We start from the raw sequence: 20040 nt of genomic DNA, 5'->3' as shown, positions 1-20040 counted from the left end.
CAGAAATTTTTGCATATTTTGCATATCGTGCATTTTTTGACATATTTTTACATATTTGCATAAAATGAGCATATGCAAAACCATATGCAAAAATATGTACAAGGATTTGTGGTCCAAAAATTCCCACCGAAATGGCTGATATGTGGTTTTAAGTCTTCGTTAGGGGTATGAAACTTTTTACCTGACATTTGTCCGCATGAGTCCACGTCTTCATATAGCCCCCATAGAACGGTACCTCCCGATTTCAGATATTTTGAAGGTTGTGGCCTCAACATCACACCTAAATGGCTGACATTTTGTACAAAGTCTTTGTTTTGTACAAAGTCTTCCACCTGAAATTTGTCAGTATAGATCCACGTCTTCATATAGCCCCCATAGAACGGTACCTCCCGATTTTCGGTATTTTGAAAGTTGTAGCCTCAATATCCCACCGAAATGACTGAAATTTGATATTTAGTCTTCGTTGGAGGTATAAAATTTTCCAACTGAAACTTCTCGGTATAGGTTCAGGTCTTCATATAGCCCCCATAGAACGGTACCTCCGGATTTCAGGTATTTTGAAGGTTGTGGCTTCAATATCCCTCCGAAATGGCTGAAATTTGGTATTAAGTCTTCCTTGGGGGTATAAAACATTCCACATGAAATTTCTCGATATGGGTTCACGTCTTCATATAGCACCCATTGAACGGTACCTCCGGATTTCTGGTATTTTGAAGGTTGTGGCCTCAATATCCTTCCAACAAAATGGCTGAAATTTGGTATTAAGTCTTCCTTGGGAGTAAAAAACTTTCCTCCAAAAATTTTTCGGTTTAGATTCAGGCCTTCATATAGCCCCCCACAGAACGATACCTCCCGATTTTCGGTATTTTGGAGGTTGAGGCTGTGGTTATACATTTCTCTATTTTATTGACTCGTCTGAAAAGAATTTTGAACATTTTTGTATCTATTATTGAAATATTTGTTGCATAAGAAAATATGTAAAATGTATAAATATTGCATATGCAAAATTTATGCTCTTTGCATAATTTCGCATATGTCATATGTTTCGATTGCAATTTAATCAGAAGCCAAACATATGCCCAGTCCCGGAATTCCACATGAATCGGACCAAAAATAGGGTTGCATAAAATTCCGCTGTCTAATAATGAGCTAGAATTTTGTACTCTTTAACCCTGTCAAGAGAGATTATTAAGAAAGTATGTTTTATTTTTTCAATTAAGCGCTATTTTTTTGGATTTTAAACCTACGTGCGTCGGTTCGTCCATCCACAAAAATTGAGATAGGACGCAGAAATTTTGGGAAAATGCTTCTTTTGTGTGCAGGCAAGATCATGTTCGAAGAAGAGTCACATATCGGTCCACATTTTGGTATAGCTCCCACGTTTTTAATTCATTTGCAGGCCGAATTAGCTGTAATTTGGCATTTAAAGTTCTAATTGGTCAAACAATTTCTTCACCAAAGATGTTGGGAATAGGTCTACATTTTGTTATAGTCTCCGTATAACGGTACCATCCCATTTCTGGTATTTTAACGTTTTTATCCACATTTTCAGACCGAACTAACTATAATTTGAAATTTAAGGTTGAACTCGTCAAAAAACCTCTTCACCAAAGATTGTGGCCATATGTCTACATTTTGTTATAGTCTCCATATAACGGTACCATCCGATTTCTGGTATTTTAACGTTTCTACCTACACTTGCCGTACGAATTAGCTTAATTTTCTAGCTAGGGTTCCCAATAATTAATAAACTTCTCTAACAAAAATTATAGGTCCACGTTTTGGGATAGCCCCATATACAAGTACCACCCGATTTCAGGTATATCGACGTTTTTAACTACATTTTCAGACCGAACTAACTATATTTTGAAATTCAATGTTCGAAGTGGTCAAAAAACTTCTTCACAAAAGATTATGGGCATAGGTCTACGTTTTGTTATAGCCCCATATGACGGTACCACCCGATTTCTGATATTTTAACGGTTTTAGCTACATTTTCCGAACGATTTAGCTTGATTTTCCGGATAAGGTTTCTCTAACAAAAATTATAGACCTTTGGAAATAGCCCCCATATAAAGGCAAAACCCGATTTAAGATATTTTGACGTTTTTAGCTACGACTTAGCTATACGAGTATTTTGGCAGTTAGGGTTCCCAGTAACAAAAAGACTTATCCACCAAAATCCTTCATGGCGGAGGATACAATAAGTTCGGCTAGGCCGAACTTAACGCTTTTTTACTTCTTTTATTTTTTCTTATGTCTATAGATACAATATTCCTTATAGACTAGATATATACATATATACATATAAATTATTTACATTACATATTTGAATGACCAATAATTATCAGTTTAGATTTTTACGAAGGCATGTCTAACCACGAAAAATTTTTTTTGAACATATTCAATATTATTTGAGTGAATACCATATAATCCATAGATCATTAAGAAATAATGTGAATAGAGTTGCGCCAAGATGACTGCCCTGTGAAACCCTAGAAGATACAAATATTAGATTGGATACAGCGTTTCAAATTTTACCATTGGGCCTCTACCAGTTGAATAAGATTTTATCTATTTTAAGAAGGAACTACTCAAGCCTGTGTGGTATATTTTAAGTAAATATCTTAACAAATATGGTACGTGGTGGTAGAACTACTCTCAGATTAAAAGGACTTGGAGAAGTTGGTGTTGTGAGTGTAATGGACGATTTTGGTGGCATAATGTGAGGGGACAAAAATGTTTAAGATCCAGGTGGTATTAGAAGATCTACACTGCCATTTGGCTTTATTGAAGGAACATTTTTCAAAAGTCTCTAATGTATGGGAAGCGTTGGAAATGTTGTGGTAGTAGATTAAATCGATTTTTTTGGAGAGTCGGCTGTGATTAATTTATTTTATCTAGGCTTTTTCAAAAATTTCCTCATACTATTTTAAGAATATTTTCATTAATGAGTTAAGTTCAATGCCAATGTCATATATTTTACATTTAGTACAGCTCCAATGTAATCCTTTATCTTATCTTAATTTTCAAGCCGTAAGTGCAGCTAAATCCACACATTTTGCATGATAGGAATCGAGATATAGCCAACGCGATACCATTTGTTCGAATGCAATTGTGTTTTTTGGCAATTGGTAATAGTAATAGCACATTTCATACTCGAGCTTGAAACTCTTTAACAACCGGAATATTTCTTTATAAAAGCTTTTCTACTTCGTTTTTATAATTTATACGATGGTGACACAGTATGAAAGCCAGCTGATAACACGTCTGCACTGTTAATTTCCATTCACATGACGAAACCATTGTTATGGTAACACAGTCGATATTCAAACATTTATGAGAGCGATCTGATAACACGTCTGCACAGTAGCACAGTTATGTGGCGTTCACTTGACGAAACCATTATTATTATGATCATATTCAAATATTGAATTGTCTCTGCCTTCATTGTCTATAAGTATCAGAAAGATCTGAATACATTAGGTTATTATAAACTATTTATCAGAAGCTTTCCGAAAACTCAATACTAATAAGTTAATGCAACTTTTTACACAGCGATAATATCGATAGTTGTCGAAAGGTTTAAAGTAAAAACCGAAAACATCGAATTTTGAATATATAGGTGGTTTCCCAGCTCTAATTGGTGAATCGTGCGGTGGGGGTCCATGTTGTGGAGATCCATGATGTGGAGGCCCGTGATACCAAACCGATCTCATATCTGGTGGGCCATGATGCGGAGGGCAATGGTGATCCATATTGAATGAGAAATGAATTTCTGTGCTCTGTATACGTTATTATCAAACCACGGTCAATTCGATACTATTTCTGATTATGACACACAAGTGTATTTTATTTAAAATACGTAACGCTTTGTTCTTCATTTGATAAAGAATTTTTGGCAAAATACATTAGAGACACTCTGACGAAGAGATCACGCAAACACAAATTAACCCACTTAGCGCCGAGGTTTTTTTGCGAGAAAGCATAACATTTTATACGAAAATTATTTTTTTTATACTTTTTATGCATTTTTTAAACAATTACTTTTTCTCTAAAGTTTTCCTGCTATCTAATAAAAATGCCAAAAATTTTATAGGGTTATATACATAGGTGTATTCATACATAACAATCTCTTGGTTTTTGATTGAGAAAATACTCTTACTACATTCTTAACAAAACCCTTAAATTATTTAGATTTAGATAGTAGAAAATGAAGTTTTTTTAGAATTCCTTGCGCTTTAGGCTAAATGCGTAGAAATGCATAGGCCAAATGAAACTCTGTAGAGGTGGAATAACAGATAACAATCAATATTATAACAGAATGCAAAAACACCACAAAAAATAAAAAGATAAAAGTCAATATTATAACAAAATGCAAAAACACCACAAAAAATATGCGAAATTGCCCGAGTTTTACGACCAGTGGTTTTAGTGTGTTAAAATAAGATACGTTCACATATCTCATTTTAAACCACATAAAGCTAAATTTGTTTAAACGTTCTTACTGGCTAAGTTCGGCCAGGCTGAACTTTTTATACCCCCACCACTAACTGTATTGACCTAAATAGAAAGAATAACTTTTTTATTTACGAAAGTTTTAAGCTATTCCCCTACGTTAGGGCTTACGAGGGCAGTTCAGAAACTTCTTAGCCTAGCACAAAAAGCGCGGTATAAACAGAAAAAAGTTAAGTGTTTTGGAAACATCCATCTCTGTTATGAACACGTGTTAAATTTTGTTTCGATCTGGCAACTCCTTCATATAGAAACAGGTGTTCAAAAAAGACGCATCCGCATTTTTTTACAATGGAAAAATTAGAAATGCGTTCTATCATTAAATATTTACATAAAAAAGGTTTATCGGGACAAGAAATTCATAATGATATGGTGAATGTGTTAGGTGAAAGTGCTCCTTCATATGCAACAGTAAAAAATTGGGTTGCTGAATTTAAACGTGGTCGTACAAGCATTGAAGATGAACCACGTAGTGGACGTCCAGAAACAGCAACAACAACAGAAATTGTAACCAAAGTGCATGGCATGGTATTAAATCATCGACGACTAAAAGTGCGTGAAATTGCTAATATCATGGGCATCTCAAGTGATCGAGTCCATTTAATTTTGCATGAAGAAATACAGATGAAAAAGCTTTCTGCAACATGCGTGCCGCATTTGTTAACAGTCGATCAAAAACGCGTAAGAATGAACATTTCTCAGGTTTGTTTGGATCGTTTTAAGCGAAATAAAATGGATTTTAAGCGTCGTTTCATAACTGTTGATGAGACATGGATCCACCACTATGCTCCAGAGACAAAAGAACAATCCAAACAATGGACTGAAGCTGGAGGAAGTGCCCCAATGAAGGCAAAAACAATTCAATCGGCTGGTAAGGTTATGGCAACGTTTTTTTGCGACTTCAAAGGTATTTTATTGATTGACTATCTGCAAAAGGGTAAAACAATAAATTCAGATTACTATTGCGACCTTTTGAATCAATTAAATGTACAAATTCGAGAAAAACGTCCTGGCTTACAACACAAAAAAATAATTTTTCATCAAGACAACGCACCAGCGCACAAGAGTGTTTTAACAATGGCTAAAATCAACGAATTAAGGTACGAGTTGCTTGACCACCCACCTTATTCTCCTGATTTAGCTCACAGCGACTTTTACTTGTTCCCAAATCTAAAAAAAAATTCCTTGCTGGCAAGCGTTTTACCTCAAATGATGATGGAATTACAGTTGTAAACCACTATTTTGAAGACCTTGAGGAAAACTATTTTAATCAGGGGATAGAATTGCAAGAAAAGCGTTGGACTAAGTGTCTTGAAGTTTCAGGAGATTATATTGAAAAATAAAAATATTTTTGAAAAACTAACTATTCTCTTTCATTGATAGGCTAAGAAGTTTCCGAACCGCCCTCGTATTCCTTGGATTAGCAGAATATCTTAATACATAAAAATAAAATATAATTTAAAAAAAATTAAGTTTCAGTGTTTTATTTTGAAATGCACTTAAAACTAGGAAATAATTGGTCGCTTAGCCTCAATAAGTATATTCTTTCTCATGATGGAATCTCTCAAATAAAACGCTTGCCGTTTAATTTTGCCACCATTTATAATTTAAATGCAAGCGTTATTATTTGAGAGATTCCATCATGAGAAAGAATATATTTATTGAGGCTAAGCGACCAATTATTTTCTAGTTTTAAGTGCATTTCTAAATAAAACACCGAAACTTAATTTTTTTAAATTATATTTTATTTTTAACTTTTTAGAAAATAAATTTTTTTGACCACTGAGAACAAAATTATAGTTAATTTAGGCCGAAAATTTAGATACAACTTTAAAATGCCCGAAATCGTGTAGTACCGTTATATAAAGGCTATACCAAAACCTGGACTTATGTCCATAATTTTTGGTATGGAAGTTTCTATACCAATGGGGACTCCAAATGCCAAGTTACAGCCAATTGCCAATTCGGCCTCAAATGAAGATAAAATCCTCATAATACTTGAAATCGGGTGGTACCGCTATAAGGGGGCTGTAGGAAAAATTGGGCCCATAGTCATGTATTGTCATCCAAATGTGAAAAGTGTGCAAAGTTTCAGTTCGATTGGTCAACTGCAACTGTGTGGAGTTACCAGAGTTGAAATGCATGTTAAATAAAACACCGTTAAATCACTGTAAAATGGACGAATCTTTGTTTTAATTACATATTCATGTATTGTCGTCCAAATCTGAAAAGTGTGCAAAGTTTTTGTCCGATTAGTCAACTGCAACTTTGTCAAAATTGAGTTACCAGATTTGAAATGCAATTTAAATAAAACACCGTTAACACACTATAAAAATGAACCAATATTCGTTTTGATTCCATATTCATGTATTGTCATCTAAATCTGAAAAGTGAGCAAAGTTTCAGTTCGGTTGGTCAACTGCAACTGTGTTAAAATGAGTTACGGACCAAAGCAAGTTACATAAACCACTGTAATAACTTTATATTGATAATTTTCTGTGCGGAAGTTTTCTATCCATTGAGATTCCAAAATACCAAACGAAGTTACTCGTACGTCCACTTCGCAAGGAAAATGTGGCAAAACCCTTTAAAAACACATGGACCAATATTTACAATTTTCCGAATTGAGCCTTTGTATCCTCTGAATACACGTAATACAAAATTACAGCAATTTCGGTTCGAAAATTTGACAAAAAAAACCTCGAAATGCTTTAAATTGGTGGCTAGACTAAAACACATATGGACAATATTTTTGAAAATTTAACATAGTTGAAGCCAAGTTTTATCCGTTTATATCTCGCGAATTGTGGCTGTATATTATACAAATGAAATGCTTATGGAAACGAAGTGTTTTTAGACTTGGCAAAAAATATTGGCCTTAAAAGTTAATTTGCGTGGAAGCTGTGTCTATATTTATGTTAAACCAGTAAGGAAAGGATCAAATTCGGGCGGGGCCGACTATATAATACCCTACACATATATATATATATACTAAATACCGTCGCACATTTCAAATTTAATTGAAATTGGACATATATAGCGTGTTTCGTGCACCAAATTCCTTAAATCGGGCGAAAATATATATGGGGGCTATATCCAAATCTTAACCGATTTCCATATAATTTGGCACACTTATTTCTAGACTAAATTCCGTCGCACATTCCAAATTTCATTGAAATCGGAAATATATAGCGTGTTTCGTGCACGAAATACCGTAAGTCGGGCGAAGATATATATGGGGGCTATATCCAAATCAGAACCGATTTTCACAAAAAAATAGCGTTCGTCCTTTGGCCAAAAAACTATCTTCCCCAATTTTCGTGCGAATCGGACAATAAATGCGACATGTACTTTGTTTACAAAAATACATGGACAGACGGACAGAAGGTCAGACGGACATGCGAATATCGACTCAGAAAGTGATTCTATGTATATCCCTAAAAGGAACTATGGGTCTATCTCGTTTCCTTTTGCATGTTACAAACTAATGCACAAGGACATAATAGCCCTTACCACAAGGTGGTGTAGGGTATAAATATGGGTTGAAGCCAACGTGTATTTTTGTTGTTTTCTCTCGATTTGTGATTAAACCACGCATTTCACGATTTTCCTGTAAAAGTAAAAACAGAAGCCAACTAAATAAGGACCATCTCACCAATAAATAACTTTTCAAAATTTGAACTGCGTCTACCATTAAATGATGCCGACATTTTGGAGCTAGTTTTTAAGTGTTTTTGAAATTTTCTTCTAATTTCTTTCCGCAAACAGGATTTTCAAAGAATCGTGTATAGGATTGAAGAACTTGCGATTCGGAGTTATTTGATATATGTGTCGTGAATGTAGTCTACACAGCTCCACTGAAATCTGTATCCAAATACGAAAACTTTGTGAGAACATTTTTCTAAAAATCATATTTTTCGGTCCTAATTTTTACAATTGTCATTCGATTTCCTCGTATTTGATTGCAAATTTTAGATTTTTACGTTTGCGGATCTAATAAATCATTACTTGTGAAAATCCATCTACTAAAACGCGAGATACTAGAAATTCCAAGTTAGGAAAATCACCTAAAATTGTTTTTGAAAATATCGCGCATTTTATCGCATTTTCTGGGGGTCATTTCCACTGTAATGAAAAAACTGGTATAGAATCTTCGTTTTTGCGGAAACATAGATTTAAAACCTTCACTGTGAAGAGACGCTACATCATAGCTTCTAAATTATAATTCGAACAATATATAAAAATTAAAAGATATGGTCTTGCTGTACATGAAAATCACATTCGGACAAAATGATTTTGATAATTACGTGATTTACACATATTTTATCCCAATGGGAAACCTTCTACGTGAATGTAGATAAAGCAAAATCCGCCCATTTTATTAGGAATTTCAAGAAAAATAAAAGAATTACTCCTATAGATTTTTCCAATGCTTTCAATTCTAGAATTCATGTGAAAACTATTTTTTCAAACCAAAATTTATTATTTTGTTTTCCAAATATGTGCTTGGTCGAAAATATATATGGGAGCTATACTCAATTCTAAGCCGATATCAATATAATTTGGCAAACTTATTTCTAGTCTAAATGGGTACATTCCCCAATTTGCTTCAAAATTGGACATAATTTGAGAGTTTGGTGCGTCAAATACTTTAAATCGGGCGAAAATATGTGTGGGAGCTATATCCAAATCTGAACCGATTTTACTAAAAGAAATACTTTTCTTCCTATTTCTAAAAAATTTAACCCCTCTCGCCTCTTTGACCACAAAAATACATGGACAGGTGGACTGACGGCCATGCTTAAATCGGCTCAGAAAGTGATTCTATGTATATTCCTGAAAGGATGTATGGCTCTATCTCGCTTCTTTTGCACGTTACATACAAATGCGCACACACATAATACCCCTTACAACAGTGTGGTGTAGGGTATAAAAAGCTTAAATCGGGCTCTACGAAAACGTGTCCATTTCGGTGCCATATTGAAGCGACAACCTTCAAAATACCGACAATCCGGCTCTATCTTAAATATTGCGAGCTGTATGTTGATTTCAACGGAAAAACGGGCGGACAGACGGGCATCGTTATTTGAACTTAGAATTTTCTGCTGATCAACAATATATATGGGGATTTCTGAATGAAATCGGACACTTCTTCAAAAAGTGGTTCTTGATTTCCTTTGTTTATGCTGTGTTGTTGCTGCTCACCAGCAAAATATTTCAGTATATTCAAAGGTTTTTTTTAACTAACGGTTCCAGAGATAAGATAAAGTTCAAATTCTGTATAAGCTATCTGTAAAGAAATACTTAGAACGTATTTAATATTGGTCCAAATAGATTTTTTTGTGAATTGTACGCAATTGTCGCGATTTAAAATTTAAAATCAATTATTATCTTAGGTTTTCTTGAATTTTTTTGTATTAAACTACAATTATTCGAATGATTACTACTTTTTCTAATTTTTTAACATTTGTCAAAAATTTTTTTAAAATGTTTAAAAAGATTTAAAAATATAATTTTCATATACAATTTTAAGTTTTCTCGCAAAAAAATCTTGGCGTTGGGTGGGTTAAAGAACTTATGCTTATTTCTTTGCGCAATATTTTTACAGAATTCGACGTTTTCAAGGCGCAATATCTCTGGAACCGTTAACTAAAAAAATCTGAAAATATACTGAAATGTTTTGCCGATGAGAAGGAAATTAAATCAAAAAACCACAATTTGAAAAAGTGCCCGATTTAACTCAGAAATCCCCATGAACTTTATAGGGTCTCAGGCGAATATTTCGATGTGTTACCAACGAAATGCCAAATATAATAATACCCACCATATTATTGTATAGGGTTAAAAATATATTTCACAAACGAGTTAATTATCACCATAACACTAAACAATAACAAAAATGAATTCACTTTGACAGTTATTTTGGAGCTGTGTTTTATTTAGTATTTGTAAACTAAATCAGCTCAACCTCAGTTTTGTCGTTTCAAATTATTTTTAACAAGTTTTTTTTTAAGTGAAAGGTATTTAAAATTTATTTGAATTCGGGAAATGCAGAGAAGGTAATCGTTTCGATTTTTGCCGCAATACCTCATTCTTCTTCTCTTTGTTCGTTGTATTGAAGCAAAAAACTTTTCCCCAATTTTATGACGATCCGAGCCGCAGACTAAATGTAAACAAATAAACTACTCCCACTGTTATGCGTCTCCGTAATGAACAGAATCAACATAGCTTTTTTGATGGTTTGTCCAAAAAGCAACAACCAGTCGTTCAGCTTGCTGTGTGTATCTATTTTTGATTCACGTCATAGCGTCATTCGTTTTTCGTCATTTAGCATATTCACATACATATCTTTTAATTTTTGTTAGAGTGATCTTTTCATAAGAGTGTTTCTAATGTATTTTGTTTAAAATTCGTATCTACTGAAGAAGAAAGCGATAAGTGTTTATATATGTATATTAGGGCGGCCCAAAAACGAAAATTTGTTTTTTTAGGCCAGCAATTTTTTTCCATTTGATCCGAAACCCTAATTTATTAAATTTTGTGGTGATCGGTTGATATTAACCCGTTCCACCGGAGCTACCTTGTTTCTATAGTAGTTTGTATGGAATCAAAGGGGAAATTTCACGCAATTATGGTCTAATCGATGAAAAATCTTTACCAGTTCATTGTTGTGGCTAAAAGACGAATCTTACAAAAAATTTGTGAAAATTGCCTCGGATTTTGATATTAGCTATACTTTTTATTGCCTCAGATTTTAATATTACCTATATTATAGGGCACAATATGGGCAATTATAGACATGCCCATATTGAAGCAATATCAAAATCTGGCCCGATTTTGATGAATTTTCGTAGAATTCGTTTATTTTTTTAGCCAGAACAATGAACTGATAAAGATTATTCATCGTTTGGACCATAAATGCAGCTTTTAAATGGAAATTCACCTTTGGTCCAATACAAATTACTTTTAAAGAACAAATTTGTTGTTTTTTCTGGGCCGCCCTAATGTGAAGGTGGGTAGGAAATGGCGGGGGGAAGTAAGCTCACTACTACAAATATTAATATCTCTGCTTTAACACGTTAGCGGACGCAAAAAAATTCATAGAGGTACAACAAATGACACCGTGTTATTTATCAAAATAGTTATTATACCCAACACCACTATGTGGGTATTATAAGTTGCTTTTGGCCAAAAAGTTTGTAACGCATCGAAATACTGATCGTAGACCTATACTTATTGGAGTGACCCAAAAAAACATTGTGTTTTTTGAATTTCTTACCCCCCCCCCCCCCCAATTTTTTTCCATTTGATCCAAAAATCTTATATATGAAAGTTTGGACCAATCAGAAACATCTTGCCAATTTTCCGTTTTAGTTGTTACCGTAAAGGTTTCTTGGAGCATTATCTCAGGAAGTATGGACTTGCCCCCGACAAAATTCGTACCGTCGTAGAGGGGGCCGTAAAGACAGACTGCTGAAGAAATTTCAAATCGATCCGAGATAATCTCTTAAACTTCACTTTTTCCGAATTTTGTGTAGAACCTGTTCTATGCCTGGAACTAATATTGCCACATGCAAAATTATGACCAATTCGGCTATTCCATTCGAGAGTTGTCGTGCGCACCATTTTAGCGACAACTGTTAAACTTTTGTGGGGAAGGTACCGGAAGTAGTGGACCACCAATATGGTCCATCTTCGAACTTAAACTAAGTTTGAAAAAATCTCGAATGCCAAATTTTTGACCTGATCAGTGGCTTCGTTCGAGAGTTATCGTGCGCACCAGCCTGACCCTCATTGGCCCAATGGCTAAATTAATTAAAATTATTTCCAAATCTTTTCTAATTTATTGATTCTGTAAAATCTAATCGAATTTGAACTTGACCAAAAATCATAAAAATTTAAAAGGTGTGTAGCGTTACGTAAAGCTTTATTAAGGTTTTGTTGTTGATTTTATGTGAAATATTGACACATAGTATATGGGAAATGTTGCCAATTATTTCATACTAGCTTAACCCGGTGCGCTTCGCTACCCCGACTAAGTGAAAAATAAATGAATGAGTCCTACGTAGGTCAAATTTACAAATTTTATATACTCTAACACTCCTGAGTCCACTCTCTCCTTTAAAGAAGATAATTAAATTAGGAACAACACTAAAATTGAGTACCTTAAGTATGAGGATACTTGTAATTTATTCAGCCTATTGGGACATCTTAAATTATTCTTAGGATAACTGCTTCTGTTATTGATAATTTTTACTCCAATATTGATAGAGATATGTCAATAATGATAAAAATTTCATTGAAATGGGACGTATATATCAAATCAAATACATGAAATCGTCCGAAAATATACATGGGAGCTATATCTAAATCTGAACCGATTTCGAAATATTTTGGCACAATTATTTCTAGGCCAATTTCCGTCGCACATTACGAATGTCATTGAAATCGGACATATACAGCGTGATTGGTGCATCAAATAAATGCAATCGGCCGAAAATATATATGGCCGCTATATCCAAATCTGAACCGATTTCGATATAATTTTGAACATCTATTTCCAGGCCAATATTCGTCATAAATTCCAAATGGTGCATTAAGTTCATCAATTTGGACGAAAATATATATGGGAGCTATACCTAAATCTAAACCGATTTCGATATCATTCGGCACATATATTTCTAGGCTAATATCCGTCACACGTTAAAAATTTTATTGAAATCAGACATATATAGCGTGTTTGGAGCATCAAATACATGAAATCGACCGAAAATATATATGAGCGCTATATCCAAATCTGAACCGATTTCGATATAATTTGGAACATCTATTTCTAGGCCTATATCCAAATCTGAACCGAAATCGATATAATTTGGCGCATTTATTTCTAGACCAAGTTCTGTAACACATTCCAAATTTCAGCGAATTTGGATATATATAGCGTGTTTGGTGCATCAAATGCGGAAAATCGGCCGAAGATATATATGGAAGCTATATCCATATCTGAACCGATTTCGATATACTTTGGCACATTTATTTCTAGACCAAGTTCTGTAACACATTCCAAATTTCAGCGAATTTGGATATATAGCATGTTTGGTGCATCAAATGCGGAAAATCGCCCGAAAATATATATGGGAGCTACATCCAAATCTGAACCGATTTCGATATAATTTGGCACATGTATTTCTAGACCAAGTTCAGTCACACGTTCCAAATTTTATTGAAATTGGATATAAATAGCGTGTTTGGTGCTTCAAACACATGAAATCGGTAGAAAATATATATAGGAGCTATATCCAAATCCGAACCGATTTCTATATAAATTGGCACATATATTACCAGGCCAATATCCATCACACATTCTAAATTTCAGCGAAATTAGACATATATAGCGTGTTTGGTGCATAAAATAAAGAAATCGGCCGAAAATGTAGGTATATGGGAGCTATATCCAAATCTGAACCAAACTCGATATAATTTGGCACATTTATTTTTAGAACAAATTCCGTCAGACCCTCCAAATTTCAGCGAAATTGGGCATATATAGCATGTTTGGTGCATCAAATGTGGAAAATCGGCCGAAAATATATATTGGAGCTATATCAAAATCTGAACCGATTTCGATATAATTCGGCACATTTATGTCTAGACCAAGTTCCGTTACACACTCCAAATTTCAGCGAAATTGGACATATATAGCGTGTTTGGTGCATCAAATACAGAAAATCTGCCGAAAATATATATGGGAGCTATATCCAAATCTGAACCGATTTCAATATAGTTTGGCACATTTATTTCTAGACCAAGTTCTGTAACACATTCCAAATTTCAGTAAATTTGGACATATATAGTGTGTTTGGTGCATCAAATACATGAAATCGGCAAAAAATATATATAGGAGCTATATCCAAATCTGAACCGATTTCAAAATAAATTTGCACATATTTTTCTAGGCCAATATCCATCACATATTTCAAATTTCAGCGCAATTGGATATACATAGCGTGCTTGGCGCATAAAATACAGGAAATCGGCGAAAATATATATGGGAGCTATATTCAAATCTGAACCGATCTCGATATAATTTAGCACATTTATTTCTAGAACAAATTCCGTCAGACCCTCCAAATTTCAGCGAAATTGGGCATATATAGCATGTTTGGTGCATCAAATGTGGAAAATCGGCCGAAAATATATATAGGAGCTATATTCGGCACATTTATGTCTAGACCAAATTCCGTTACACATTCCAAATTTCAGCGAAATTGGACATATATAGCGTGTTTTGTGCATCAAATGCAGAAAATCTGCCGAAAATATATATGGGAGCTATGTCCAAATCTGAACCGATTTCAATATAGTTTGGCACATTTATTTCTAGACCAAATTCCGTTACACATTTTAAATTTCAGCGAAATTGGACATATATAGCGTGTTTGGTGCATAAAAAAGAAATCGGCCGAAAATATATGTAGATGGGAGCTATATCCAAATCTTAACCAAACTCGATATAATTTGGCACATTTATTTCTAAACCAAATTCCGCCACACATTCCAAATTTCAATGAAATTGGACATAAATAGCATGTTTGGTACATAAAATAAGGAAATCGGCCGAAAATATATGTATGTGGGAGCTATATCCAAATCTGAACCGATTTGAATAAAATTTAGTAAATTTATTTCTACACCAAATTCCGTCACACATACAAAATTTGGAGATTGTATCTGTAATAGTTCTCAAGATATTTGCATACAAAATCTAAATTTTTTGGAGGTACCTCCGGTTTTGATGCTATATCTCCAAATCAACGCGAAATTTCAAAAAATGATATAGCCTATTTTCATTCCAGGCCATGTAGCAATGTACCCTTAACATTTCAGTAGGATCTGTTCAGTGGTTTTCGAGTCTATAAGGCACAAACAAACAAACAAACAAACAAACGTACAAACAAATTTCAATTTTATATATATAGATTCCATTTCCAAAAAATTGAATTTTTTCTTTTCGCGCTACATTAACGATTTTTGGTACATAGGTTAAGAAAAAATTCCCCAGTACAAATCCGCTCGCGAGCAAATTTTTGGTTGTTGCGGACAAATGTTATTGCGGTTTTACTTCTGCTTTTAAGAAAAAATTATTATAAAAACGCTAATTATTTTATTGAGCACAATTGTCACTAAAAAGATATCACGAAGTGACGTTATTAAGTAGATTGCATAATATTTGTAAAATGTTACTCAGCATTCGCGGAATTTACAAAAAATTGACAATATTTTAAATGTGATCCGAATTTTTTGAAAATATAGGTCCATTTACCAGTCAAAAATTACAAAAAAGTAACAGTTTTAAATAAAGACTTCACGGGGAATGAAATGAGACCAAACTTATAATCATCGGGATAGTAATTAGGATATTATAGCAAAAATAGGCACATATTTGTGTTACAAAAAACAAAATTTGGGATAAAATGAATGAAGTTCCCTTATCAGTGAAGTTTTTAAATCTCTGTTTCCGCAAAAAGGAAGATGCTGCATTAGTTTTTTCATAGCACTGCAAGCGGCCGACAGAATACGCGATAAAATGCGCGATATTTTCAAAAACAATATTAGGTGATTTTCCTACCTTGGAATTTCTCCTATCTCGCGTTTTAGTAGATGGATTTCAACGAGTAATGATTTATTAGATCCGCAATGTAAAAATCCAAAATTTGCAATCATGCACGAGTAAATCGAATGCCAATTGTACAAATTAGACCCGAAATATATGATTTTTAGACATTTGTTCGCACAAAATTTTCGTATTTGGATACAGATTTCTATGAAGCTGTGTAGGCTACATTCACGACACATATATAAAAAAAGCAGAATCGTGAGTTCTTCATTCCTATATATGATTTTTTGAAAAACCTGTTTGCGGAACGAAATTATAAGAACATTTCAAAAAACACTTAAAATCTGGCTTCAAAATGTCAGCATCAGTTAATGGTAGACGCAGATCAAATTTTGAAAAGTTATACATAGGTGGGATAATCCTTATTTAGTTGGCTTCTACTTTCACTTTGACAGGAAAATTGGGAAAAATGTGGTTAAATCACAAATCGAGAGAAAACAAAAAAAAGTCACGTTGGCTTCAACCCATTTTTACCCATTTTTATACCCTCTACAATATGGAGGGTATAATTAAATTTGTCATTCCGTTTGTAACACATCGAAATATTCGTCGGAGACCCTATAAATTATACATATTATTGATCAGCATAAAATTCTATGTCGATTTGACCATGTCCGTCTGTCCGTCCGTCTGTCTGTTGAAATCAAGATACAGCTCGCAATTTTAAAGATAGAGAGTCAAAATTTGGTACAGAAGTTTTAATTACTTGCAGGATGGTTGGTATTGAAAAATGGGATATATCGGTCCACGTTTCGATATAGCCCCCCACAGAACGGTACCTCCCGATTTTCGGTATTTTTAAGGTTTTAGCTTCATTATCCTACCAAAATGGCTGATATTTGGTACGTAGTCTTCTTTAGGGGTATAAAACTTTCCCCCAGAATTTTGTCGGTATCGGTCCACACGTTTATATAGCCCCCATAGAACGGTATCTCCCGATTTTCGGTATTTTTATGACTGAAATTTGGTACATAGTCTTCTTTAGGGGTATAAAACTTTCCCCCAGAATTTCGTCGGTATCGGTCCACACCTTCATATAGCCGCCATAGAACGGTACCTCCCGATTTTCGGTATTTTGAAGGTTTTAGCTTCATTATCCTACCAAAATGGCTGAAATTTGGTACGTAGTCTTCTTTAGGGGTACAAAACTTTCCCCCAAAATTTTGTCGGTATCGGTCTACACCTTCATATAGCCACCATATAACGGTACCTCCCGATTTTCGGTATTTTGAAGGTTTTAGCTTCATTATCCTACCAAAATGGCTGAAATTTGGTACGTAGTCTTCTTTAGGGCTATAAAACTTTCCCCCAGAATTTTATCGGTATCGGTCCACACCTTCATATAGCCCCCATAAAACGGTACCTCCCGATTTTCGGTATTTTGAAGGTTTTAGCTTCATTATCACACCGAAATGGCTAAAATTTGGTACTTAGTCTACTTTGATGATATAAAACTTTCCCCCAGAACTTTGTCGGTATCGGTCTATGCCTTCATATAGCCCCCACAGAACGGTACCTCCCTATTTTCGGTATTTTCAACGTTGTGGACTCAATATTCCACCGAAATGGCAGAAATTTGGTATTTAGACTTCGTTGGGGGTACTCCAACATCCCCTTTAAATTTGTCGGTATATGTCCACGCTTTCATATAGCCCCCATGGAAAAGTACCTCCCGATTTTTCGTATTTTGATGGTTGTGTTCTCAATATTCCACCAAAATGGCTGAAATTTGGTATTTAGTCTTCAATGATATATAAAACTGTTCGACAGAAATATGTCTGTACAGGTCCACGCTTTCATATTGCCCCATTTCTGACTAAAATCCGTCGGTATAGGTCCACGTTTCGGTATAGCCCCCATAGAACGGTACCTCCGGATTTTCGTAATACTGAAGATTGTGACGTCAATATCCAACCGAAATGGCTGAAATTCGTTATTTCGTCTTCCAAGAGTTATAAAATATTCCAGAAGAGTATTATCAGTATAGGTCCACGTCTTCCTATATCCCCATAGAAGCTTACTTCTTGATTTTCGGTATTTTTTTAGTTTTAGCCACATTCTCTTACCGAAATATAGGAAATTTGGTATTTTGTCTTCTTTGAGCCTAAAAACTTTCCGTCAGAAATTTGTCGGTATATATCGACGTTTTGAAATATCCCCCATAGAACGGTGTCTCACATGGTTTTACCGAAATTGCCGAAATTATTATTAAGTCTTCTTCATACACGAAAGGAAACTAAGTATTCCATTTTACTTCAATACAACTTGTGGTGGAGGGTATAACAACTTCGGCCCGGCCGAACTTAACGCCGTTCTTACTTGTTTTACATAAATATAGCCACAGCTTCCACGCAAATCAACTTTGAAGGCAAATATTTTTTGCCAAGTCTAAAAACATTTCATTTTATCTAAAAGCATTTAAATTGTAAAATATACAACCACTATTCGCGAGTTAAAAAGGGGTAAACCTTGGCTTCAACGATGTTAAATTTTCAATAATATTGCCCATATACATTCAGTAGAGAAAGCTCACAATATTTAGGATACAATTTTAACTTTTTACAGAATATAAAATTTAAGTCCTAGTATATTGAGAATTGAAAATCGAACCACGTTCAGTATAGTCACCATATAAAAGTTGCACCCCATTTTCAGTATTTTGGACCTATATGATTAAAAAATATAGGTCTACAATATGGTATATCCCAGACTTTTAAAAGTACAGGGAATTGTCATTATTTCTGCTATCGCAAGAAGAGCCTCCATGCAGAAAGTGGTTAATATATATCCACGTTTTAATCCAAGCCTTACATAACTATATTCGCGAGTTGGACGAATTGAGCTATACAGGAGTTTTTTAATTACATATCGAGATACCTATACAACTTCTAGAAATTAAATACCTTTAGAAAGAAGAATAACTCAAATCCGTGAGCACAGATTGGACTTCTATATCTAGGCATTGCACTATAGGTAATGTGCCCTGTTTTTGAGACAAAAATTAATAACAGCGGAATTAAAGGATTTTTTAACTTTTAAAATTATTTTTGTGTAAAAGTGAAATAAAACAAAGATTTTTACAGAGAAATTCGGATATAACGAATAAAGCTATTTTTCCAATGCAATTTTCATTAGTTTTCTTATACACAAAAAAACTGTTGAAAACGATCACGATGGTAAGTAACAAAAATGTTGTGCCCGCGAGTAGATTTTTCAACGAATTGTTACTACAGTTTTGTATATTTTTTGAATATACGTTAATGAAGACGAGTTTAGTACTCCCCTAACTCCTACTCAATGATTAATATGTAATAGAGAGATAAAATAAAGCTTACTACTGCCACATCGTTTATAGAAAACCACGGATATACCGAAAAAAATTGTCGCCCTTACTTACTTTACTTGCAATGAAATTGTAAACAACAATATTTTTTACATTTATTCTACAATTTTAAGAAGTACCCTTATAAAATCTCATAAATATCAAAAAACGGGCAAAATCGGGTTTTGAAACCTAGTAATACCAATACAGAAGACTTTCAGTAATGTGGTCTAGGTGGCAAAATCACGGTCAAACACGGCCAATTTAGTATAAGTCTATATGAAGTGAGTTTAAGAAAAATAAAATATTTATTTCTGACTTTTTGTGTTTTTTGGTCGCTACCCAAAATGTTTAAGCTATATTATATATTAAATAAATTCCTCTCACAATTGCCAATCTATTCCATTTTACATATATTTATATTAGGTTTATTTTTCCGCGGTTTTAAATACATTGAAATATGCCCTACAATATATTTTTTTTTAGTTCTTCTTCGAAATTCTCTCTTTGACTGCAATTTAAACCG

This window comes from Musca autumnalis, unplaced genomic scaffold (genome assembly GCF_047663935.1).
Source record: "Musca autumnalis isolate F117 unplaced genomic scaffold, ASM4766393v1 scaffold_5, whole genome shotgun sequence".
NCBI classification, from domain to species: Eukaryota; Metazoa; Arthropoda; class Insecta; order Diptera; family Muscidae; genus Musca; species Musca autumnalis.
Note: the sequence above shows the minus strand (reverse complement) of the source record.